At 37.9% G+C, this 25260-nt stretch overlaps 1 long non-coding RNA gene across 1 annotated transcript in view; it reads right to left on the bottom strand.

Moving 5' to 3' along the window:
- The window catches only part of LOC132346265 (uncharacterized), a 100800-nt gene extending 82193 nt beyond the window's left edge, over positions 1-18607 (bottom strand). Inside the window, exon 1 of the long non-coding RNA XR_009496048.1 lies at positions 17681-18607. This is a non-coding gene — a long non-coding RNA (uncharacterized lncRNA). The remainder of the gene's footprint in view (positions 1-17680) is intronic.
- Between the last annotated feature and the right edge of the window lie 6653 nt (positions 18608-25260).

Genomic DNA, 25260 nt, shown 5'->3' on the forward strand with positions numbered 1-25260 from the left:
CCAGGTGACTCAGAGGTGAAGAATTCTGCCTGCCAATGCAGGAGATACAGGAGATGCAGATTAAATCCCTAGATTGGGAAGATCCCTTGGAGGAGGACATGGCAATCCACTCCAGTACTCTTGCCTGGAAAATCCCATGGACAGAGGAGCTTGGCAGGAATCCATGGGGTCACAAAGAGTCAGATGTGACTGAGCACAACTATTTCCTAGAGCTGATAAACAAGTTCTTTCAGTTAGAAGACTTACTTCCAATGTGAAGAAATTCAGTTACTATAATGCAGAAAGGGAGTCAAAATAGAAAATTATCACATGTTATTTACTACCTATGTTTCATGACAAAATTTGAGACATGTTAAAAATATTTTCCATATCTAAATTAATATTTAAGATCACATAATAAAATAAAATTGGGTCAATCACATGACTAAAACATTTTTTGAAAAAATAAAATTATATGAAATGCAATGCATAATTCAATAAAATAATCACTTAAAATTAGATTGTCATGTTAGTTTTTCCACTACTATAAAATGATAATATCTTAATGTGCTGTGCTCTGCTAAGTCATTTCAGTCATGTCCAACTCTTTGCAACCCCATGGACTACAGCCCGCCAGGCTCCTCTGTCCATGGGATTCTCCAGGCAAGAATACTGGAGTGGATTGCCATTTCTTCTTAACAGATTTAATAAAAATTGTAGTCTGCTTTTTAAAATTTTATATATTGCTTTTTCTCCTAAAAAAAAAAAATGGCAAGTCTGTACTTTTTCACTTTGATTACAAACATTTTAGTGATACATGTTTTGTTTCTGATGTTCAAAAGTTATTATTTAGGGAAAACAAACTTTATATCATAGCATTTATACGTAACAATGAGACAATGAATCCATGTAATTCCTTTGCATGTGTTTCAAATCCTAATGTTCACATACCAAACATCTTTATATCCTCTTAGCTATCTCTGCTCTGTAGAGTCTTTCCACTCACCTAGTCTGTTCTCAAACTCTCATTAAAATGTAATTTTAGAACATATTTATTTAAAAGACTATTTCCTTAAAAGTAAGAAAACCATCTTTGAATTTACAAAGAAAACAAGATCTCCCTTCTTCTACCTGTAAGTTCATAATGCCTAAAATAGATTTTTCTTTATTTGAGTATTCAAAAGCATATCAAATTCCCAATGCTAGCAATATATTGATATATCTCACTTCTAAAATGTGCACATCACTTGTGATTACTGGTTTTTTTAAATGAGCTATTCCTTTTACACAGTTGCCTTAAAAGTACACATCTTCTTGACTTTTACATTCATTTTGACATTAATATGAAATATAATTTCTTTTGAATACACTTCAAAGAATGCTAGCAATGTAGGCAAGTAAATGCCTTCAATTACACTTGGAAATACTTGTCATTGCTATCACCTTGAATCAATGACTCAGCCTTGCCTTGCTCCGGCAAACACAATTGCCCTAGCATTAACATCAGGGAGGTTTTCAAAGAGAGTTGTCGTGTTGTGTTAGTCACTCAGTCGTGTCCGATTCTTTGTGACTCCCTGGACGGTAGCCCATCAGGTTCCTCTGTCCATGGAATTCTCTAGGCAGAAATACTGGAGTGGGTTGCCATTTCGAAGAAAGGGAGATTATTAAAGCACAGAAAAACTCCTGTATGTTTTTGTTAACTTTTATTCCTCTTCAACCTCTGACTTGAGTCATTCCACTGATATTGCTAAATCCGAGGGATTCCTGTGCTGTTTTGATGTTTTCAAACATGAGTAAGGTGTTGCTGTTCAGCTGCTAAGTCAGGCCCAACTCTTTGCAATCCCATGGACTGCAGCACACTGGGCTCCTCCTTCCTCCACTATCTCCCAGAGTTTGCTGTTGAGTTTACATGTCTGTTGAGTTGGTGATACTATAAGGTATGGTGTCTAAAGTCAAGACTATCCTGGAAATTTTGTGAATCTGATTTAAGAACAACAACCCAGATAGATGAATAAATAATATGAGGTAAGGATATCTACACAACAGAAACTGACCGTGTAGCCTGGAGCTTGTCACTGAGCTTAGACTCCTTTCTCAGTAAAAAAACAAAAACAAAAACAAGAGCCCTTGAATAATAATCAATATCCACAGTTAGTGCTTATCAGTCAAACCCACTATTGCCTACTGGAAATGTAATTTGGGGGAAAAGCGGGCTATTATTCAAAAGTGTGAATTTGACCTTTCCAGAGGAGCATTGTCTAACTCTCTGAATGTTCTTTTCCCCTTTGGTTGCAGCCACATATTAATAAAATAAAATAGAATGTCAGGTGGCATATTAAAGAGGAAAATAGTATATGAACTATCTAAATCTTCTAATACCACCTCTTTGCCAAAGAGCTACTATTTCCTGATAGCTCTTTGTATCACAAGATTTAAATTGAAATTCATGTCAAAGCATATATAAGTCTCATAAAAATTCAATAGTACATCTTTTATTAGGACAGTCCTGGATATCCTCAAGAGACATTAGGACCAATCTGGATTTTAGGGCTCAGAAATGAAGCAAAACAGAGCCATGTGGTGTGGAGCTGCTATTAAGAGGAGTACAACTAACAGCTCACGTTGTCTTCCACCAGAGGAGGTGGTGGTTTCAGATTAGAATTTTCTCCGTTTGGGCATATTAGATTCAAAGAACTACTTGATCCTCTGCATTCTAAAACTATAGAAGCAGAAGTCAGGGCAGGTTGGGTTTAGACTGGGTTCCACCATAAGCTAGCTTTAAAACCTTCCAAATTAATTTATTGACTTATTCACCAATAATTTATGGACCAGTCTTAACCTACATACTATTTAGTGCTGGAAACACAGATGAACCAAAGAGACAGAGCCTCTGCCCTCATGAAGCTTACAATTGAGCTTGACTGACAAGTACTGAATATAATCACATAATGTGCAAGAGACACCGATGTATAGATCAGTCTTATGGACTCTGTAGGAGAGGGAGAGGGTGGGGAGATTTGGAAGAATAGCATTGAAACATGTGTAATATTATGTATGAAACGAGTCGCCAGTCCAGGATGGATGCACAGTACTGGATGCTTGGGGCTAGTGCACTGGGACGACCCAGAGGGAGGGTAGGGTAGGGAGGAGGGAGGAGGGTTCAGGATGGGGAACGCGGGTATACCTGTGGCGGATTCATTTTGATATTTGGCAAAACCAATACAATATTGTAAAGTTTAAAAATAAAATAAAATTAAATAAATAAATACTAGTCAATTAGGAATTCAAACAGGAAGTGGTAAATCAGGGAAGGTTTCTCTATGGAAGTGATATTTAGGCCAGTAGTTCTAAATTTTGCACATTAGAATCACCTGAAGAAGGTTTAAAAGCAATGACTGCTTGACCATGTACCAGATCAAAGGAACTGAATCTAAGAATGAGATTCAGGTAGCATCATCTAACCTCAGTACTCAGATGATACCACCTTTATAGCAGAAAGCAAAGAAGAAGTAAGAGCCTTTTGATGAAAGTGAAAGAGGAGAATGAAAAAGTTGGCTTAAAACTCAACATTCAGAAAACTAAGATCATGGCATCTGAGCCCATCATTTCATGGCAAATAGATGGAGAAACAATAGAAACAGTGAGAGACTTTATTTTTGGGGTCTCCAAAATCACTGCAGATGGTGACTGCAGCCATGAAATTAAAAGACACTTGCACCTTGGAAGAAAAGTTTTGACCATCCTACACAACATATTAAAAAGCAGAGACATTACTTTGCAACAAAGGTCCATCTAGTCAAAGCTATGCTTTTTCCAGTAGTCATGTATGGAAGTGAGAGTTGGACTGTAAAGAAAGCTGAGCGCCAAAGAATTGATGCTTTTGAACTCTGGTGTTGGAGAAGACTCTTGAGAGTCCCTTGGACTGCAAGGAGATCAAACCAGTCAATCCTAAAGGAGATTAATCTTGAATATTCGTTGGAAGGACTGATGCTGAAGCTGAAGCTCTAATAGTTTGGCCATCTGATGCGAAGAACTAACTCACTGGAAAAAACCCTGATGCTGGGAAAGATTGAAGGCAGGAGGAGAAGGGCATAATAGAGGATGAGATGGTTGGATGACATCACTGACTCAATGGACATGAGTCTGAGTTAACTCCAGGAATTGGTGATGAACAAGAAAGCCTGGTGTGCTGCAGTCCATGGGATCACAAAGAGTCGGACAGGACTGAGTGACTGAACTGAACTGAGCATCATTTATTTAAATCTCACCTAAGTGATTATAATTTGAAGCAAGGATTGAGACCACAGATTTCAACTGATATTGGAAGGTAGGAAGAGGCTGAGTAGAGAGTACAGAGTGAAGTTTTCAAAGCAGAAAGAACGATACTAGTCAAAGCCCTGAAAACTGCCTGCTATTTAGGAAATAAGAGGAAAACACTGGGAGATGGATTAGGCAGAGACACCGAACCTCTGTCTCTCCATAAGCAATCTGAAAAACTTGGGATTTTACCCTAAGTACAATGTAAGAGATGGGAATACCAGACCACCTGACCTGCCTCTTGAGAAACCTATATGCAGGTCAGGAAGCAACAGTTAGAACTGGACATGGAACAACAGACTGGTTCCAAATAGGAAAAAGAGCACGTCAAGGCTGTATATTGTCACCCTGCTTATTTAACTTCTATGCAGAGTACATCATGAGAAACGCTGGACTGGAAGAAACACAAGCTGGAATCAAAATTGCTGGGAGAAATATCAATAATCTCAGATATGCAGATGACACCACCCTTATGGCAGAAAGTGAAGAGGAACTCAAAAGCCTCTTGATGAAAGAGAAAGAGGAGAGTGAAAAAGATGGCTTAAAGCTCAACAGTCAGAAAACTAAGATCATGGCATCTGGTCCCATTACTTCACGGCAAATAGATGGGGAAACAGTGGAAACAGTGGCTGACTATTTTTCTGGGCTCCAAAATCACTGCAGATGGTGATTTTAGCCATGAAATTAAAAGACACTCCTTGGAAGGAAAGTTATGACCAACCTAGATAGCATATTAAAAAGCAGAGATATTACTGTGCCAACAAAGGTCCATCTAGTCAAGGCTATGGTTTTTCCAGTGGTCATGTATGGATGTAAGAGTTGGACTGTGAAGAAAGCTGAGCACCGAAGAATTGATGCTTTTGAGCTGTGGTGCTGGAGAAGACTCTTGCGAGTCCCTTAGACTGCAAGGAGATCCAGCCAGTCCATCCTAAAGGAGACCAGTCCTGGGTGTTCATTGGAAGGACTGATGCTAAAGCTGAAACTCCAATACTTAGGCCACTTCATGTGAAGAGTTGACTCATTGGAAAAGACCCCGATACTGGGAGGGATTGGGGGCAGGAGGAGAAGGGGACAACAGAGGATGAGATGGCTGGATGGCATCACCGACTCAATGGACATTAGTTTGGGTGAACTCCGGGAGTTGGTGATGGACAGGGAGGCCTGGGGTGCTGCAATTCATGGGGTCACAAAGAGTCGGACACGACTGAGTGACTGAACTGAACTGAACTGATCAATGTAAAGTTATTAAACAGAACTGACAAGACCAGTTTTCAAAAATTGCTTTAGGTCCTCTTGATAGAAAGCACCAGAAGGGTCAAAAGAGGAACAAGGGGTGAAGGAAGTAAAAGAGAATAATGATGACTTCCGCTGGGCTTGTAGCAGTAGAGATGGAGAGAGAATTATTTTGAGCTATTTCAGAAGTAGAACTGACATTTTGATGAATTAAATAAAGGAGGATGAGGGAGAGGTGAGAAAAAGGATTCTCAGGCTTCCAGTTTGAACAGCTGTGCAAAAGAATGCACATTTGCTGAGATGTGTAACACTGGAGAAGATAGAGGCTTTGTACCTGTAAATCTGAGGTACCTGCAACACTCAAACCAACACTCAAACCAAGTAAAGAAGTTGGCTATGGGTCTTAGGAAAAAAGGTCAAAGATGTTACAATTTGGAAGCCAACTGCATATAGGTAGTAACTAAAGCTACATGTGATATGAAAGCTGGAGAGAACGCAGAATAAAGGAGCTGAGGTAGTCTCAGTCTTAATTTTGTTAATTGTAAAATGAAAGGATTGGATATTATCATTGGTTCCTGAACTTCAGTGTGCCTCAGAATTATCCAGAGAACTTGTTAAAACATTAACTGTTGTGCTCACTTTTCAAACTCGGATTTTCTGGGTCTGGGGTAGGGCCTGTGAATTTGCATCTCCAACATTGCCCAGGTGATATTAATGCTGGCAGGTAGAAGCCATACTTGAAAACTAGATAAGATCTCTCTTCATTCTCTAATTCTATAGGAATATCAGTGTGCCATCTGCAGAAATTCACAGGAAAGCATGTGCCAATGCCAGATAGAGATTTTAGTATAGCAAAATGAAAGAATCGTAAAATGAAAAAACAAAGATATGTGAGCACAGGAATGACTGAGTTGTTTTATGCCTTCAAAAAAATTTTTTAATGTTGGGCAGTTGACAAACATTTGTTGAACAGCTTCACGGAAAACATTGCATAGAAAAATAAATCTGCAGTTCTCTCAAAGTTAAGTGTGCATATTCTCTTGATACTGCAGCTATTTTTGAACAAACTGTTGAAATTCAGATAATTCAGTTATTTAAGTATCATTCTTTAATTCACAAAGAAACCTTGAGGTAGAGATAAGCCACACAAACCAGCATTTTGTACCTTGCACACACACATGCACCCAGAATCAATTAAGGTTGTGAAAATAGACTTTTATTTTACTCATTACTTCATCTCATTCAGGCTTACTTTGAGAAGTACACAGCTCATCATTTAAAGGAAGGTTTAAAGTTGAGCGACTTCACTTTCTTTAAAGTACATTATCATTACTAGTTATTGGCAACCAAAAAAAAAAATACCCATGTACTTTCTTCCTAGACTTCTTAACTGCCACATTATCAAAGAATTTTTATTACATATTTTTCACAGAATTGTAAAAATAGATAACATTATTCAACCTCAACCAACCTCTTCTGTGGATGGTTCATGGATAAGTAAAGCCAATGCTTCAAAAAGGACACAGTAAACAAACTTATCAAAACCATTTGAGAGAACTCTATCTACTCTTTCCATTTCTAAAGCAGCATAGTGATATTATTTATGCAGTTATAACCATACAATCTTCTTCCAAAACTCCTAACCGTCTAACAGGTGGTGTGCATATTCAAGAGTAGTATTTACAAGGTTGCTGATTGAGGTGAGGGCCTCATTTTTTTTAAAAAATGAAATAGATCAAGGTGTCATAGAACCTTGCTAAAGTGAATAACAACTCCCCCATCTGGGCTAGGCATTTGCTGTGATTTTTTAATGTCACCAAATAAAGGTTTTAAGCTATCCAGGGACAAAGACCTGAAGATTTTTCTCTTATTCCTTGGTTTCCTACCCAAACACTTGCATTGCTTCCAGCCTTCAACTGAAGATGACAAGATCCCTAAGTTGATAAGCTTGTTTGGACACAATGGTGCACTCACAGACAAGCTCCTGTGCATGAAGGGCAGATGCTTCAAAGAGAAGAGGTCAACTTCCCTCTTGTTTTTTTTTTTAACCTCCCAACGGCAGAAGCCATGAGTCTTAGGTGATATCCAGCCATGGCTCTCCCTTCATGTGAGGTGAGTTCCATGTGACACCCAAACCTCAGCTAACATGACAGGGCAGCTCCTCTCCACTCTCTGGTAAAAATATTAAGCTCTAAAGAAGCAGAATTTCTGGACAATGATGTGCTGCTCACAGGAGTTTTGGGAGAATCACGTGTCCTATTCTCTTGCTGAGTAACAAGAGACATAAAATCTTCTGTGCTTTAATGTTTCTTAGTCCATTTGTTTCCCATGAAAAAGAAAAAACTATTACTTTTTTACAATAGGATCTTCAGTCTATTAATTTTAATTATGTATTCTTCAGTCCCATGAAGGGGAATCTGACTGAAATCTCTTATTACAAAATGGCTAACAAAGATATAAATAACAGAATGTTCTGAATCAAAATCATGGAAGAAAACAGAGGTGCAGGGCTTCTCTAGTAGCTCAGACAGTAAAGAATCTGCCAGCAATGCAGGAGACCCCTGGAGAAGGGATCCCTGGGGAGGGAAGATCCCCTAAAGAAGGGAATGGCTACCCACTCCAGTATTCTTGCCTGGAGAATTCCGTGGACAGAGGAGCCTGGGGGGCTACAGTCCATGGAGTCACAAAGAGTTAGCTAACACTTTCACACTTTCATTTTTTCAAACAGAGGTACAGAAACCTATACGTATGTGATATGTAGATAGAAGTAAACAATATTTTTTAAAACAACCAGTTAGACAGGTATGTTAATTTGGGTCCTCTGAGAAACAGACATCAAGAGAGGATTAGATCTCTGAATCACTTTGCTCTACACCTGAAACACAGCATTGTAAATCAACTATACTTCAATTAAAAATTAAGAAAAATTTTAAAAAACAGGATTAGATGTGCAAGAGATTTAATAGGATAACAGAGTTTCCATTTCCCTACCTTATCTACCCAGCCCCAGTTCTGATTCTTGTGTAGTAATCTTCTTTCCAGCAATACATTTCAGATGAAAAAGGAGAGTATTGATTTAGGTGCCTTAATAATACCACTACTGATGTTCATTGAATTTTATTGGGTTCCCAGCACTACCATGCATATATTTTACATGCTCTGTGTCACTTAATTTTCATAATCAACCTGTGTGATGTGTGCAGGAGCTCTGTTTTCACTCTTACTTAACAGATGAAGAAATTTATTTTGGCAATTTGCCAAAAGTACAGCCAGTAAATGATAGGTAAGATTTTAGTTTGGATAGTCTGATACCATAGTCCTTTCCTTAAACTGAACTGTATCTCCAAACAAATTAAAATGATCAGTAATTGATGACCATTCATTGATTGGACATCTAGTGTGTTCTCAGTGCTGTGAAGGATACTAAAGAACAGGAATCCTGGCATTTATGACCATAGAGTATAAAGATGAAACAAGGAAGACAAATCTCTTATAGATAAATGATATGAGACTATATATAATTAAGTACTAAATTATATGGCTCATTTTGGAAGTGCTGTGGGAGTTCAGATGAAAGATTATTAAATAATTGCTTAAGTGAGACAGAGAAGAATTCCTAAGGAGATGGGATTGGAACTGCTCTTTGGATCTTGCATAAAGTTTAAACAAGCAGAGCAGAAAGGAAGGCCTTATAGCCCAAGACAATAACAGGAATAAAAATTTGAGGGCAGAAATGACTGACTCAGTCCCAGGACCAGGAGGCACAAGACAGGTAATAGATCTATCCAATTACATTGGAACTTTATTTGAGAAAGTCAGGTCCTCATAAATGTGCATAAATCAGTGAATCAATGAATAAGTAAACAAGTAAATAATTATATTTTCAAAATTATGAAAGGATTAAGGTAAAATTCTCTTTAAATTCAATTTTCTCTCTTTTTTCTATGCCTTTAAATGTAATCATAAAATGTCATGAAAAGGTTAAAACAGAAAACTAAATCTCTGGAGTACACCTTATATTTTGACAGGATTCACTTCAAAACATACCTCTAAAAATCAGACACCTAGCATCCTAATAGAAAATGCTCCTTTAGTTATCTATGTATCTCTATAAAATTTCTCTGATTTCAGCCACACAGTGATTTTAATTTAAAAAACTCATTAACAATATCTCTTACTGAATCTGAATCTTAAAAAGAAAAATTCTCTCAAGGGAAGCACAACATCAGAAAAGTATTAGGAACATAAAGTAACAAAATTAATCATATATTTTGTATGGGAAAAAAGAAACAGAAACATCTAAGTATTTTCTTTAAAATACATGAGAAATATTTCCCAAATTAACAGGGCAAGTTAATGGTAACTTGAGAAGTCGATTTAAAATTTCTAATGTGAAGTATTTTTCTAGGCTTGAAGGAATTGGGGTCAGAGAACAGAGACTCTTTCTTTATCAAGCAATAGATCATGCGATGACAGCCCATGTGAACACACAACACATCTTCAGAATCTCAAGGCTGCAGGAAGGTCAACATGTGGCTCTGTGTTCTTTATTTCCTATCTCCCGTCAACCTTAGAATGTTTTATGCGTAACAATGCGAGGGGGAAAAAAAGCTTTAAAATGACCTCTGGCATGGGAGGGGGAAATTCCCTTGGCTTTGTTGAAATTATCATTACCATTCAGTTTATACTAATCATGTGGCCAATTCTCTACTCCTATGTATTAAACATCCAGCAAAAAAATTGCCATAGGTGAAAAGATAATGCAGACCTCATGCTTCCCTACCATATGAAGTCAATAACAGGGAATGCAATCAGGAAATTAGCAAACTGTGTTAAAAAGAATGCCATAACCAATCAAGTTCAGAATTTCCAGGGCTGGGATATCAACTGTGGCACTGCGGTGCTGCTTTGTCAACAAGGATTCCCATGACAACATGAGACAGCAATCCCCAATTAAAACATTTTTAAAATTTAAACCAATTCAAGGGCTACACAAATTATGTTTTCTCAACCAGAGAAGCTCCACTGACTCTTTGGATTGACAGAAGACTTATTTAGAATGATACCTCCTAAAGTGTGTTAAATGATACCTTAGTTTCAAAGCATGTTCAGAGCTGTGACAGAAAGAAATGGTCCAGTGATTAAAGGCTGGATGAAACAAATGTCTTTACTACTGGGATCCCCAAACTTCTTCATATGATGGCATGCATTATTAATATGAAGAGGGAATAGTATGTGACATTTTTCCAACTTGATTGACTATAGAACTCATTTAAATTGAGCACAGGGTAGCTTTCCAAGAAGTATAATTTAAGCACCTTTTTAAAAGAGAAGGGGAGGAGAAAAACACATAATCACTAAAGGAGGCAACTCATTTTGAAACTGCTCAAGCAACATGGACTGTTTTCCATACATGTATGTATACGTTTAAAATAAAACTACAAAATTCTTCAATGCCAAAATACACTTGAGTCTGACAAAAATATGATTTTTTTAAGGGTATTATGCTGTTCCAGCTTCCTTTTCAATTACCTTAAACATTCTTCAGGTAGTAAAATGATTTTTTTAAGTAGAATTTTGTGTGGAAGATAAAATATTACAGAATTTAAAGTGACATTTTTAAATTAAATTCTTCAGAATAAAAATGCATAAGATGGAAAAAATGTATCATAAATGAGCACTTGAGAAAAAATCTGATATTTTACCATCCTTAAACTTCTACTATCATCCCTAGTAAAAGCAATCATTTAAAATATATCAAAATTTTTATAATTATTTTCTATCAGTTGCTAGGGAATAGAAATTAAAACTATACTTAACTATAATCTGGCCAAGATATTTACTACTCTTTGAAAATATTAATTTCAAAATTTAGAGCATCTTACATTTTCTATAAAATAATACTAAATCTATGGATACATACTATTTTGAGCAACAGAAATACTATACATAGTTTAGATCTTTAAAATTTTTAGTTACATCAGAATATTTTCATGAAGAATTATCTTTTGTAATAATATTTTGAATATTTTATAATTATATTCAAACAGAGAAATGACTGTTATTTTAAAGAATAGCAATTTCAAAAATGAATTCAAAGATGAAACAGGGAAGATGACCTACTTGGATTTCATAGAAAGTGAGGGGAAGAGTAAAAGAAGATGCTATGTCAACAAGTGCTTCCCTCATAGCTCAGTTGGTAAAGACTCTGCCTGCAATGCAAGAGACCCAGGTTCAAGTCCTGGGTTGGGAAGATCCCCTGGAGAAGGAAATGGCAACCCATTCCAGTATTCTTGCCTGGAGAATCCCATGGGCAGAGGAGGCTGGCAGGCTACAGTCCATGGGGTTGCAAGAGTTGGACACGACTTAGCGACTAAACCACCACCATGTCAACAAAGTAAGAGAGTCAGAGAAACAAGACATAAGTGTGGGTCAGGGAAGAGAGTAGGGAAGGGAAGGGAAGTCGCTTAGTCGTGTCTGACTCTTTGCGACTCCATGGACTGTAGCCCACCAGGCTCCTCCATCCATGGAATTTTCTAAGCAAGAGTACTGGAGTGGGTTGCCATTTCCTTCTCCACGGGATCTTCCTAACCCAGGGATCAAACCAGGGTCTCCTGCATTTCAGGCAGACACTTTACCATCTAAGCCATCAGGGAATCCCATGAACCCAGGCCTTATATGTTCTGAAGCTTATTAGCAATGGAATATATAGGTATTATTTGATGTAAGACAAGAAGTTACAATGTATTCCTTATGTCAATTTTAATAACATTCAGACTCTAATATATCCCTGATATATTTTCCCAGATCTTTATTGGTTCAATTCAAGAAATATTTATTTTGCAAGGCATATTTATTTTAAAAGTAAGAAAGAACAAAGAATGCTATAGAAGCAAAATATTTCTTATTTTTCTTGCATAAATAGCCGAGGAAATAAAGAACTCCATCAGCAGATGAATGGATAAGAAAGCTGTGGTACATATACACAATGGAGTATTACTCAGCCATTAAAAAGAATACATTTGAATCAGTTCTAATGAGATGGATGAAACTGGAACCTATTATACAGAGTGAAGTAAGCCAGAAAGAAAAACACCAATACAGTATACTAATGCATATATATGGAATTTAGAAAGATGGTAAAAATAACCCGGTGTACGAGACAGCAAAAGAGACACTGATGTATAGATCAGTCTTATGGACTCTGTGGGAGAGGGAAAGGGTGGGGACATTTGGGAGAATAGCAGTGAAACATGTATAATATCATGTATGAAACGAGTCGCCAGTCCAGGTTTGATGCACGATACTGGATGCTTGGGGCTGGTGCACTGGGACGACCCAGAGGGATGGTATGGGGAGGGAGGAGGGTTCAGGATGGGGAACACAGGTATACCTGTGGTGGATTCATTTCGATATTTGGCAAAACTAATACAATATTGTAAATTTTTAAAATAAAATTAAAAAAAAAAAAAAAAGATTGGGTACATGAATGTCTTACGACTCGGCTTGTCCCTGAACTCAGCCACATTTCTGGCTCCACAAGGACTCCTGAGTGTCCCTGCAGCCAGAACACAGAACTTGACTTTCTGGGGTCTTGTCTGCACCTGACCCTAAAGACTATTGTCTCCACAGGACTCTTATCATTTCCGGGGAAGGTGAATTTCCATTATTTGTGTCTATGAAAAAATAATATATAAAAGACATGGGGATCAAAAAGGATTGTATGTATCTGAGAACATGATACCTAAAATAAATAAATAAATAAATAAATGTCCAAATGCTTGGATTTTAAAGTATCTTACAACAGTTGGATTTGATTTTGAGACTGGTTAATCCAGCAGTTGGGAGCCTAAGTTCTTTCTTCTTCTCATTTCAGCCACTCTCAACTATCCAACAGAAGAGTTGGCTCCATCCTTAGACATAGAACAGTAGGGCAACCAACAGTTTCAGGAAAATATCCAGACATGACAATATTCAGAGAGAGTTTTTCTTCTGTGGAATTCTCTTACAAGTGAGGAAAACTCTTTCCAGATCCTCCTAGAAGAATTCCCCTAATAATAGTTCACTAGGCAAGGTTGATTCATGAAACATTCTTCAAAGAATCACTATCCTGAATCCAATGAGTCCTCTACTAAAGCTGCAGTGGTGATCAGCTTTTGCAGAGGTACATGGCTGGTTGAGGAAGAGGTAGATATCTGGAAATGATTTTTTAAAAAGGGTTCACTCGGGAAGAAGAAAGAATGAAAGCTAGATAGAAAACAACAGTGTCCTTCATACATGTACCTGTTGTCTATCTTTTTAAAGACAAAAGATAAATAATATGTTTGGAGTTTACACAGTAACACTAAAGAAAGTTTAACTTAAATCAAATATCTGAAAGAACATCCCATATTTGAATAATTTTCCTCCTCTGAGAAAGCCAGTAAACTCCTGAGAACTCAGTTTCTGGGTACCTCATTTCTTAAACATTTACTCTGGTATCCTGGTTCTTTCCTGCAAAGAGCCTACCACATAGATCTATGCAATCACTCATTTAAGAATAATGACAATGCTGTCAGGCAGTTAATCTCATCTGCTTCCCAAGGAAAGACAAATGTGACACAGTGATGTTAGTGGCTCCCGGAAGTCTGCCAGGGCCCCCCTCTCGCCGCATGCTCCTGAGAACTCCAGTATCGATCTGTCCAGTGTCCCACTTGTCCTGATGACCCACTGTTTACTGTTAGTAACATATCCCTGTTAAGACAGTCATAAGTAATTAATGTGCTGGTGGGTAAATTTAGCTAAAGAATAACTGCCTCTATGAGAGTCATATTTAAAAACACAGAGTTGAAATTATCTTTCAGTTCCACACAGCATGAAATTTGAGCAGTCACTAAGATCTGATGAGATCAGAAGTGATACCAAATGGCATTTGCCAGTGACAAAGTACTATTAGAGCATGAAGACAATTTCAGTCAACCAGCCTAAGAGACAGGAGATGGTATCCACAGGTCTCTTCCTGCTTCAGGCTTTGGTCCCACTCGAGCCTCACCCCTGGTGGGGAGGGTATTTAATCTCAATAATTCACAGAAGCTTTCTATGAGAACTAATGAATAATAGTGAGACAAAGTGTTTCTTTATCTCGTATGTTCTCTCTTTTCAGAAATACATGGATCAACGTGAAATAGGGCTTAACAGATGGAGCACAGGAGATTGCAATAGGATTAAGTAGAGAAAGGAGTAGGAAAGAGGAAAGAAATAAAAGGAAAGGGACTTTTAGTACTTGTGAGAAGTTTGTGTGATAAAGAATAAAAAAAAGGTTTGCACACTGGTTTGTATCCTGGTGGTAATGGTTTAGTTGTTAAGTCATGTTTGACTCTTTGCAACCCCTTGGACTATAGGCCACCAGACTCCTCTGTCCATGGGATTTCCCAGGCAAGAATACTGGAGTGGGTTGCCATTTCCTCCTCTAGGGGATCTTCCTGACCCAGAGATCGAACTCCGGTCTCCTGCATTGCAGGCAGTCTTTTGCATTGCAGGCAGTATCCTGAATTATAGGAAGTCTCCTTAATTGCAGGCAGATTTTTTACCAACTGAGCCACCAGGGAAGCCCCTAGTCAATCCTAAATAATAGTAGATGTTTCCTGATGATAGACAAAGTCTATGAGCCTCTTCAATGCATCACAACAAAGGCACACCTATCATAGGGAAAATTCACTCATGGTTCAAATTCCAGCTACTCTCAAAGTTCAGTTCTGACTCCAGGATTGGGGATAGCGTGGACAGTTGGTTTTCCCTTCACATGTAGGAAGATATTTAGCCTTTTGCAACCTTTCTAGTTAGCTAGAGAATAATGTTTACTCCAATGTCTAAGAGGCAATGAGGCAAACTGCAACTAGGTATCCCCACAGGCAAGCCTACAGCTCACCTTGGTTCCAGAACATTGGTCAAGTAACAGCTTTAGTGCTAAGCAAACCATGCCTCTATCATCTTCATCTTTTTTATAGATTAGGAAAATAGAAGCTTCCAAAGACTCCCTGTTAATGATAACTGATAGGAGGTACTTGAAAGTCCGGTTGTAGTGCCGTGTTACAGGGGAGGACACTGATCAGCAGGTTGAACTGCATTGGATGGCTCCAATTAAAATAATGTTTAACTTCAAATCTGTACCAGTCAGATGTAAACTCTGTTACCTAAGAAACATTCTCTGACATGCTTCTGTTCATTTAATGATTAGCAAATATATATTAAATATATATTTCTATGAGCCAGTAATTGTTGTAGGTATTGGGCGTACTGTTAAATGAAACTGACTTCTCTGCAGCTAAATGGAGACAAACAAAGTCAAAGTAACTCTGGAGTTTACATAGAAACACTAAGGAAAGCCTTACATCCACATAAGAATGATTTTACATCTAAATACCTTTCCATCTGAATCACTGTTTCTATCTGAATCATTCAGAACATTTTAGCAAAGATACCACGTTAAGTGATAAACAAGTTATGCAGTGTAAATGTAACCAAAGAGTCCAGATGACAATGTAAGTATTGGGCAGCTTTAGGAGTGTATAAACAAAAGATGGAATTTCAGTTTAGCTATTTCAAATCCTAAAAGATGATGCTGTGAAAGTGCTGCACTCAATATGACAACAAATTTGGAAAACTCAGCAGTAGCCACAGGACTGGAAAAGGTCAGTTTTCATTCTGATCCCAAAGAAAGGCAATGCCAAAGAATGCTCAAACTACTGCACAATTGCACTCATCTCACACACCAGCAAACTAATGCTCAAAATTCTCCAAGCCAGGCTTCAGCAATACATCAACTGTGAACTTCCAGATATTCAAGCTAGTTTTAGAAAAGGCCGAGGAACCAGAGGTCAAATTGCCAACATCCGCTGGATCATAGAAAAAGCAAGAGAGTTCCAGAAGAACATCTATTTCTGCTTTTTTGACTATGCCAAAGCCTTTGACTGTGTGGACCACAATAAACTGTAGAAAATTCTGAAAGAGATGGGAATGAGAATCATGCAGGTCAGGAAGCAACAGTTAGAACTGGACATGGAACAACAGACTGGTTCCAAATAGGAAAAGGAGTATGCCAAGGCTGTATATTGTCACCCTGCTTATTTAACTGATATGCAGAGTACATCATGAGAAACGCTGGACTGGAAGAAGCACAAGCTGGAATCAAGATTGCCAGGAGAAATATCAGTAACCTCAGATATGCAGATGACACCACCCTTATGGCAGAAAGTGAAGAAGAACTAAAGAACCTCTTGATGAAAGTGAAAGACATGAAGAGTGAAAAAGTTGGCTTAAGCTCAACATTCAGAAACTAAGATCAGGGCATCTGGTCCCATCACTTCATGGCAAATAGATAGTGAAACGGTGGAAACAGTGGCTGACTTTATTTTGGGGGGCTCCAAAATCACTGCAGATGGTGATTGCGGCCATGAAATTAAAAGACGCTTACTCCTTGGAAGAAGAGTTATGACCAACCTAGACAGCACATTAAAAAGCAGAGACATTACTTTGCCAACAAAGGTCTGTCTCATCAAGGCTCTGGTTTTTCCAGTAGTCATGTATGGATGTGAGAGTTGGACTACAAAGAAAGTTGAGCACCGAAGAACTGATGCTTTTGAACTGTGGTATTGGAGAAGACTCCTGAGAGTCCCCTGGACTGCAAGAAGATCCAACCAGTCCATCCTAAAGGGGATCAGTCCTGAGTGTTCATTGGAAGGACTAATGTTGAAGCTGAAACTCCAATACTTTGGCCACCTGATGCATAGAGCTGACTCATTTGAAAAGACCCTGATGCTGGGAAAGATTGAGGGCAGGAGGAGAAGGGCACGACAGAGGATGAGATGGTTGGATGGCATCATCGACTCAATGGAGATGAGTTTGAGTAAACTCTGGGAGTTAGTGATGGATAGGGAGGCCTGATGTGCTGCAGTCCATGGGGTTGCGAAGAGTTAGAGACAACTGAGCAACTGAAGTGAACTGAAACAAAATTTGCTTTTAAAGGCTAGTGGATGAACCATCTCACCATAGCCAGACTCAGACATTCCCATTTTATAGACCAGGACACAGAGAGGATGTATTTGCATAAAATCATTCAGCTACCACATGTTGGGCCAGAATTTTTCCCAGGTCAGTTAGTGTCTATTTTTACCTCAGGCCGTCTCCCTTTAGGCCTTTACTCCTGTCCTCTGATTATCGCCTAATTTCTTCACCTTTGTCCATAATTGTTCTGAGTAAGGAACTGCACTGAAACAGATCTACATGAACTATAGATACCAAGTTAAACATAAAACAAAGATGGTTAGAATTTCTGAGGTTGCACGAATGCATGCTAGATCGCTTCAGTCATGTCTGACTCTTTGTGACCTCACAGACTGTAACCCACCAGGCTCCTCTGTCCATGGGATTCTCCAGGCAAGAATACTGGAGTGGGTTGCCATGCCCTCTTCTAGAGGATCTTTCCAATCCAGGGATCAAACCAGCATCTCTTACGTCTCCTGAATTGGCAGGCAGAGTTTTTACCAGTAGCGCCACCTGGGAAGCCCCTTGAAATAACCCTGGCAGTTGAAAGTTGAAAATAACACTTGAATTAAGTTTAGTTCTCCAGATTGTTTCAACTTTAATACACAAACTAATCCATGTTAAAGAATACCCTCCTAGATACTTCATGGCCAATCTAAGCAAGTGTTCCTCAGAGTTGTAAGTATTTGTCATTGGTTCCCAAAGACATTGCCTAAACGCAAACCCTTGGCCCTTTTTTTTTAAAAGAACTGGGATAGTCCTTCCTCCATGTTTTCCTCACACCCCACCTCCCTATCCCAGACGGCTACTGTCTACATCAGCAAGTCCATGTTTACCTCTTGTTTGCGTCTTCTTCCAATTTGAGGATGGTTTCTGCCACAACAGCTCATCTCATTCTTGTTTTCACCTTATAGGTCAGTGGCTCTCAGACTCTAGGGTGGCCCAGAATCACCATGAGGGCTTGTTAAAATAGATGTCTAGACCCCCACCCCCAGTTTCTCATTCTGTTGGTCTACGGTGGGGCTTGAGAATTTGCATTTGTAACATGTCCCCAGGCAACGCTAAATGCTGATGCGATCCAGAGACCACTCTTTGAGAGCCACTGCTCTAATTCAGTGATGCTCAATAATGACTACATATCTGAGTCCTCTGAAGAGATTTTTTAAATGGAGAGATCCAATTTCTCCAGAGATTCTGGTTTAAATATCAAACCAGTGTAGGGCCCAAACATCATTAAAGAAAAACAAAAAACAAAACACTTTGTACGTCTATGAGAACAGGTAAAATTTTCAAATTGTGACAATACAGAATGCTGACCAAGATGCAGGAACATGGGATCTATCATGCTTTGCTGGTGGAGTTGTAAATGGTACAGCCATGATGGAAAACGGTTTGATAGTTTCTTTAATAAACTAAACGTACACTTACCATGCAGTCCAGTTATTGCACTCTTGGGCATTTATTCCAGAGAAATGAGCACATGTTCACACAAGAACCTCTACATGATGGTTCATAGCGGTTTTATTTGTAAGAGCCCCAGAATGAAACAACCAAAATGTCTTTCAAAAAGTAAATGGTTAAGCAAACAGTGGTATATCTACACCCAGTGATACTACTCAGCAACTAAAAGAATGAACTATTAATACAGACAAAATCTTTGACTACTCTCAAGGGTATTACTCCAAGTTTATAAAAAAAAATGTTGAATACTGTGTGATTCCATTTATACAACACTTCTAAGACGATGAAATTATAGAGATGGAAGACAAATTAGTGCAGTCAGGAGTTAGGAATCATTGGAGGGTGAGAGTGACTAGAAAGAAGCAGCACAGAGAAGATCTTTATGGTGAAGGGATAGCTCTCTCTCTTGACTGTGGTGGTGGTTACAGAAATCAACACTTGATAAATGACATAGAACTATACACAAGTATTATATCAATGTCAGTTTCCTGGCTTGGATACTGTACTACATTTTTGTAAGATGTAACCATTGAGCAAGAGCTACATGAAGTGTACACTGGTTTTCTCTATACTACTTTGCAACTTTCTGTGAACATATAATTATTTTGAAATTTAAAGTTTAAAAAAAAAAAGCCTTTCCCTGAGTAGCCACGGTTTGGAAACACAAACGCAGCTCTGGCTGATGACCATCCCTATGCTCCTGTTTGAAGCCTCTGTCTTTCCTGAGGCCTCTGCACTGCTCTGCCCATGCCTGGTTCAAATCTGTACAGATTACTTCTTTTACAATTACCAATATTGGCTGACCTTTTCACAGGCTGCTGTAGAGAATTAATTAGTCTTACCTGTTAGAAGAGTCAACTGGGCAAAATCTGTCAAGACTCTTTAAAATATTTACAAACTCTCAACCAGTATTTCCCATCCTAGGAATCTACCTTAAGGAAAACACTGGATATGCAGTCAAAAGACTTACAGCAGTTCAAATCACAATAGCAAAACACTGAATACACTAAGTAGTTCAATAAACGTGGATACAGCTATATGCTAAAATGAGTTAAATAAAGTTACTGGTAAATATTTGTTAAATCTTATAAAGAATGATCTCAAAAATTATATGTGTATTTTATCTTCAGTTACATTAATTTGAATTTACAAAGAAAACATGCTAAAATGTAAACGGAGATAATTGTGTGATTGGATTATAAGTGATTTTGAATTTTCTTTAAGTTTTTCTGAATGCTCTAATTTCATATGATGAGCATGAACTTTTATAATTAAAATAATGCTTTCTAAGGCAGATATTGCTTAAACTTTAAGAACGTTTAAAAAGAAAACATTGCCCCTAAACATATATAGAAACAGTCTACTTCTGTCCACATATTATTTCACGCTCTCTTGTAAACCTCCAGCTAACATAAAGCCAAACCATTTTCCAAACATACGATGATGGATGGCCCTTCCTTCTGACTCCCATCCCTTACCTCACACAACCTTTAGCAAATGCCCCTATCGTTCTGCCATCAGATATCACCAGTGTTGTCTCCCTCCAGCCTCTCAGATGTGAAATTATTAGAGCTTATTTAAAATAGACAAATACAGCAGTAATTCCTGAGTAAGTCTAATTAAAATCTTCCAGAAACATTACAATATTGTCCTATAGCTCCTGGCTGCCAGTAAAAATTTCTAAATGAATACTTTCAATGTTTATGACTTAGAAATACTGTTTTAAGGGTCATGGTACTTTGTTATCAATTTCTTTTTCCGTAATTAAGGTTTTCTCTGGCAGTTTGAACTAGTCTAATGAAGGGCCTTAGTAACAAAAGATATTTGTGTTTTACTTTCCTTGGATTCAAGTTTTAGTTTTAAAAAGACCACAAAATGAAGTTATCTTTATCTTTTTAATTTAATTATATTCTACTTATCAAAATATTTATATAAATCTAATTAAAATATGAACAAGTATTTTTATGGTGCTTGATTTTATAGCATTCCCTGAGATTCTTTTAAACGTCTTCCCTGGATTCTAGATCACCACGATGGTGTCCCTCACATTGCCTCATTCATCTTAATAATCTAAAGATGTTCCAGTAATTACAGTTCAGAGATATGCTCCGTTTTGGAGTTTTCAGCACCACATGTCTGAATCTCTTATTTTAACCATTTGAGAAACAGATGTGCCCCAAAAGTGTTACAGAGTAACTACAACCACTGGAGTCCCAAATCCTAGTTCCACTCTCACATTCACTGCACTGACTTGGCAAACCAGTAACCTCAGTGTTCTCATGTGTGAACGGACATCACTGAGCCAGATGATTTCTAAAAGTTGTCTGATGGAGTCCATCTTGTTTTCTGAACTTAAGATAGTTACCTCTGCATAGATACAAGAAACTGGGCTACTCCCGCTGTTTCAAGCTCTTTCCTAGCAGTATGCGTCTTGCATACACATTTTTAAGGACATGAGATCAAATAAGTGACGCCTGGACTTCAGACATCAACTCCTGATTTCTTATCAAAATGAAAATACAGAGAAATGTGCACTTAAAATATTATAATTTCAGTTCAAATTTCCTCAAATCAGGTACATAGTTTCTTGGATAGATTTACACTAGTATAAAGAGTCAGGGGACCAATCATAAGTCAGTTTTGGGCTTATGGACAGTCATTTGACAAAGATTCCAGTTAAACTTCCAAGAATGTTGTAAACATTGCAGGTAAGTAACTCATGGGGCACTTCCATTACAAAGTGCCTCAGTGACTGGCTATAGACTTTTTTGTTCTTTTATTTGTTGATGATTGAAAATTGACCATGAGAAATCTCAGAAGGAAGAAGAGCCAAGAGCCTGTACTTGATAGACTGGTTAATTTAGATTGCAATCCAGAGCATACATTTTACTTACGAGTTAAACTTTGAAAATTTTTTAAAATGAAGAAACACAAGTCAGAATTAAAATATGAGGGTTATAATTTATACAGAGCTTCATTGGGGATTTATTTTTCTTATTATTAATATAATTAGTACTAATGATTAATAATTTTCAGCAAGCATGATTATCTACATTGTATATTTGTTTGTGTTAGAGTATATGTAATTGAGAGGACATACATTCATTCAGTCATTCTACAAATATTTATTAAATGGGTATAATACTAAAAACCCTATGCTTAATGAAACATGAATCTTAAATAACAATAATAACAACAATAATATCTAGCAATTATGGACTGTCATAGCAGTATTATACCACTGTCATAGCTGTTGTTTAGTCACTAAGTCATGTCCAACTCATGTCCAACCTTGAATAGATATATGTAGATATTAGCGTATTAAACTTCCAACAACCCTATGAGATTGGTAATATTAACCTTTCCATTTTACAGATTAAAAAAACTGAGGCATAGTTGCCTTGCCCAGGATTCAGGTCCTAGGTCTACTGTTTGGCATAGACTTAATTTCAGAGTCTCAGGATCTTCACTATTATAATGCAAGTATTAGGAGTGAAATATTAAACTGCAGTTTTTGTTGGTCAAAAATGACTTAATACCATCAATTTCATATGGCTGAACCAGGTTCGCATGCATAATAAGTAAGATCTCCTAACAATAGAGCAGTAGGTATTCAAAGGTGGTAGAAAAAAACAAACGGCTTATGTGCTCTAACAAGACTTCATGAAGAAGTTGGAAATTGTTCTCAGCTTTAAAAGACAGAACTCAGATGAAGGAGAAAACAGGGGGTGTTTTTCCTGTGAGAAACCAGGGAGATAAGAATGCAAGCTTATCTTCTGTAAGCACTGACCTTCATTTGGTTTCTATTTTGAGGTCTTATGCTTATCTCCTGCCTAATTTCAACATTCCAATGACCCCAAGTACCATCACCAACTAATTTTCCCTAAACAGGGGTGTTATGGGTTGAATTGAGTCCCCTGCATCCCCAAATCAAACATTGAGGTCCTAACCCCCATTACCTCAGAATGTAATCTTATTTGGAAACAGGGTCATTGCAGATATAATTAGTTAAATGGAGGTTACTAGGGGCTTCCTCAGTGGCTCAGCAGTAAAGAATCAGCTTGCAATGCAGGAGCTGCTGATTTGATCCCTGGATTGGGAAGATCCCCTGCAGGAAATCATGTCAACCCACTCCAGTATTCTTGCCTGGAGAGTCCCATGAAGAGAGGAACGTGATGGGTTACCATCAATAGCGTTGCAAAGAGTCAGACATGACTGAAGTGACGTGGCACGCACCATGCACACATGAGGTTATCAGGGTGGGCCTTAATCCAATATGACCAAATTCCTGAGTAAAAGGGGAAATTTGCCACAGACTATACACAGGAGGACATGTGTGAAGATGAAGACAGAGACTGAAGATGAAGCACAGAAATGCTTCTACGCACCAAGGAACACTAAAAATTGCCAGCAAACCACCAGAAGCTAGGAAAACCGTGAAACACATTCCCTTCACAACCCCCGGATGTAACCAACCCTGCTGACACCTAGACGTTGGGACTTCTAGCCTTCAGAATGTGAAACAATAAATTTCTGTTGCTTAAGTCATGTGGTTGTGATACTTTATTCCAGCAGCCTTAGAAAACTATATGAGGGGAAACACAGGAGACCTTTATCCTGCACTCAGTACTTGGGTGTCCTTTCCTTTCCTCCCTCCCCCGATATGCACACTGGGAAGACAGTCATAAAAATTCCTCTGGCCTCCAAATTCTGAGCCCTAATTGGCATATCAGTCCTTTTCAATGTTTTATCTTTAAAAAACAAAACAAACAAACAAACAAACAAAAAAACACTTGGCTAATAACCCAAATTTTCCTCTTTAAACATTCTTACACATCTTCTAAGTTACATACTTTGTGGTATAAGAATCTGCTAAGATTTATTATCCTATTAGACCTGTGTTCACAGTTGTCTCTTAGTATCAGCCTTTTAATCTCCCAGTTTAAAAACTGGTATAAGCTGTACAAATATTTAAGACATTTTATAGTAACATTTGTCTACCCAGAAATATCCTGATCCACTTCTAAAGATAACCATTCAGATTTTTTAAAAGAATGTACCACAATTTCTCAAGGCAATTCCAAAAGAAGGAAATAAATATATCGTGGACATGATTTACTATTTGTAAGAAGTATTTTTAAAGCAAATTTACATGTATTACTTCATATAGTCCTCACAAGAAACTATAAACTGAGTTCTATTATTACCCTGAACACAGTGAGGCACACAGGTCAGGGAATTTACTCTTTGTCATACAGCTAGTTAATATTACAGTCGGGCTGAAAAGAAATATTTATTGAGTACCTACTGCATGTGCAACACTGTGTCATCTGGTTATCCTTTACTTTTTCATTACGTTTGGTAACTTTAATCAAAACTTTATTTAAGGCATTATTATATATTTTTATTATGTACTCTTTTGTTGGGCCCCAAAATCACTTCAAACAGTGACTGTAGCCTTGAAATTAAAAGATGCTTGCTCCTCAGAAGAAAAGCTATGACAAACATAGTGTATTAAAAAGCAGAAACATCACTTTGCCAACAAAGGTCCATATAGTCAAAGCTGTGGTTTTTCCAATAGTCATGTATGGATGTGAGAGTTGGAACATAAAGATTGCTGAGTACCAAAGAATTGATGCCTTCAAATTGTGGTTCTGGAGAAGATTCCTGAGAGTCCCTTGAACTGCAAGGAGATCAAACCAGTCAATCCTAAAGGAAATCAACCCTGAATATTCTTTGGAAGGAGTGATGCTGAAGCTGAAATTCCAGTACTTTGGCCACCTGATGGGAAGAGCCAACTCCTTAGAAAAGACCTGATGCTGGGAAAGATTGAAGGCAGGAGGAGAAGGAAGATGAGATGGTTGGAGGGCATCACTGACTCAATGGACATGAGTTTTGAGCAAATTCAAGAGATGGTGAATGACAGGGAAGCCATGCTGCAGTCCATGAGGATGCAAAGAGTCAAACATGACTGAGCGACTGAACAACAATATATTTTTTTCTAAATCATACAATGGAGGCTTCGAGAATCTACCCAATAGGTCTTGTTATCATTGCAAGTATTTTGAGGGAAAATACTTGGACCCAATGGCAATATCTTCAGAACAAGTGTTTAGCTGCCTATTAATTATATTAATCAGTCTCACTCAGTCAGTTCAGTCATTCAGTAGTGTCCAACTATTTGTGACCCCAAGAAATGCAGCACATCAGGCCTCCCTGTCCATCACCAACTCCCAGAGTCCATTCAAA

Source organism: Bos taurus, chromosome 1 (genome assembly GCF_002263795.3).
Source record: "Bos taurus isolate L1 Dominette 01449 registration number 42190680 breed Hereford chromosome 1, ARS-UCD2.0, whole genome shotgun sequence".
Taxonomy (NCBI): domain Eukaryota; kingdom Metazoa; phylum Chordata; class Mammalia; order Artiodactyla; family Bovidae; genus Bos; species Bos taurus.